This window comes from Adiantum capillus-veneris, chromosome 8 (genome assembly GCF_014529385.1).
Source record: "Adiantum capillus-veneris isolate H3 chromosome 8, ASM1452938v2, whole genome shotgun sequence".
In the NCBI taxonomy this organism is placed as follows: Eukaryota; Viridiplantae; Streptophyta; class Polypodiopsida; order Polypodiales; family Pteridaceae; genus Adiantum; species Adiantum capillus-veneris.
The window spans coordinates 4231469-4233738 of record NC_140938.1 but is presented as its reverse complement, the minus strand read 5'-3'; the positions used below and the strand labels follow the sequence as shown (position 1 = coordinate 4233738).

The 2270-nt window shown below is 40.7% G+C and overlaps 1 pseudogene; it reads right to left on the bottom strand.

Annotated features, from left to right (window-relative positions):
* Nucleotides 1-275: 275 nt before the first annotated feature.
* LOC147451600 (uncharacterized) lies at nucleotides 276-1695 on the bottom strand (annotated as a pseudogene).
* Between the last annotated feature and the right edge of the window lie 575 nt (nucleotides 1696-2270).

The following is a 2270-nucleotide window of genomic DNA, read 5'->3' as shown; positions in this document are numbered from 1 at the left end:
CTACCTAGAGGACATTTTGGTCCCATACCTGCAAGGAATGTACTTAAGCCCATTGAGCACATTGGAATTTGTACTTACAAATATACTTAGCAATTCATTGTTTATACAATAAATTGATATTGTCTACCTGTCTATGTGTTTTGAATACTCACAGAGAGAGAGAGAGAGAGAGAGAGAGAGAGAGAGAGAGAGAGAGAGAGAGAGAGAGAGAGAGAGAGAAAGAGAGAGAGAGAGAGAGAGCCTTGAGAAAACACTTGATATTAAGATTAAACTAGTCAAAAAAGTAACTCTTTGTAGAAGCCATTCAGGCTAAATTACATAGGCAGAATTTGAATACGACCAGAAAGATCTCTACACAAAAAATGCTTCTCCCTTCGTTGCATTACTCTTCGTCTGCCCAGCAAGAAATAAAAGTTTACGGAGTCAACTCGGTAGTCTCCTCCACTATGTCATGTCGAAGTTGCAAAAGATTGCATTGTTGTCTTATTGTAATTACTGTCATAAGATTTAGGTCTTTGTCCACCACTTTCATGTCTATGACAACATTGTTTGCCAAACTTGCTGCTTCTTGATCCATAGGCACATAGCAACCTTCAACAATGTGAGAACGCTTGTACCAAAAGGAAATTATCAATGTCTGTGTCGCAAGCATATACTTGACAATCAAAAGTGTCAAGAGCAATCTCGCAGCATATGCCATCTATTTCTTTCACATACCACCCTCGCTCAAGAAGCTTATCACACAAGAGGGAATAAAAAGATTTGCAGAGCAGCATAGTTTTAGCAACATGTACATTGCAGGTATGAAATAACTCAACAAAGAGACCAATAGGACATAAATTTTCAAGTTTCACCAATTTAGTGGGTGCAGAGTTTTGGAGAGACCTCTGAACATCCCTATAGAGCCTGCTCCTCAATGCCTCACTCATTGTTGTGTCGGGAATATGCCAATCCATGGAGTTCCAATTGGTTGGTAGTGAAACCTTCACCAACATTCCTCTCTGATTCCGTTGATTGAGTTGGTAGAAATGGTCATAGAAGAAAATACCCTAGTCTGCAAGGCTTTTGCTAGTTCTACCCGCATATTGCAAAACCCCAATATGAGCATGGGTCATAGAGATGAGACCTATAATGCACTCCAGTGGCTCCCATTCCTCATATGAGGAAGGATAGACATTTGTGAATGTAAAGGAATAGAAATAAATACAAACATCTCTATAACCTATTTAAATATCTGTAATAAAAGAAGACAAAAACATATTCTTATTTGAAATGTAAGATAACATTTATAGAGGAATGCTAAATAATTAACTCATAGTTGCATCGTGGATTATGCACCATGGAGACATCGCCGCCATTAACAATCACATCTGAGTGAGTGAAAACATGTTGAACAAAGACCTCTTTCACAGTCTTCTTACCAACCTCGACTTTGAAATCCAGAACTCTTACTTTCCATGCAGAGCGAAACATATTTGCTGCTTTCGAGCTTTTTCTCCTTCTTGACTACATAAGAACCCAATAACCTTTGCTTATCCTCTACTCTTGCCACCTATTATTTGTAGTGAGAGAGTTTGAGATTAAGATAGTGATTATGCTACTACATGGTCTTCTTGGCACACTAATGGTGAGGTTAGTTGGGGACAGTGTAGAGCAACCTCTAGAACTTCTTGGGCGGGAAGAAGAGGAAGCCATAGCTATAATAGAGGGAGAATGAGTTTTGAAAGCCTTTCATAAAGATAGTGGATATCTTTTAATGAAGGGAGAGAGTTAGCTATCAATCAGTAGTCAGGTTTCAGCAACTTGACGGTGTCAGGAGTTTTTTGGAGCAAGGGATTGCGCATATGTACATATACATGCATGGTGCATCAAATAAAGGATTGCCCATTTTCCTTAGCCAGGTGGTTACGTGGGGCCCACATGTGTACAGGTAGGACAGCATGTACATAGTGCAGCGATTTTCACTATTATCAGTACTAGTGTGTTTTTTCTACAATAAGGAGGAGTTGGTAGCGCGTAAAACTTCTCGAGGAAGCTATCCGCGGGCCGACGACATGAGGTCAGCAGGTGCGTCAGATGGCATCTAGTGGCGTCAGGAGGGCGAACGGGGTCAATATTTGCACGCGGATGAGGACGGACACAACGTGGGTGTTTTCTTGTGAGAGTTATGCAGAAAGGTCATCATTAGGACCACTTTTTGGGGCCACTTCACGTGGTGGCGAGATGCATTATTGGAAAAAAGCTGAGTGCCAGGTGTGCAAATGATGCAA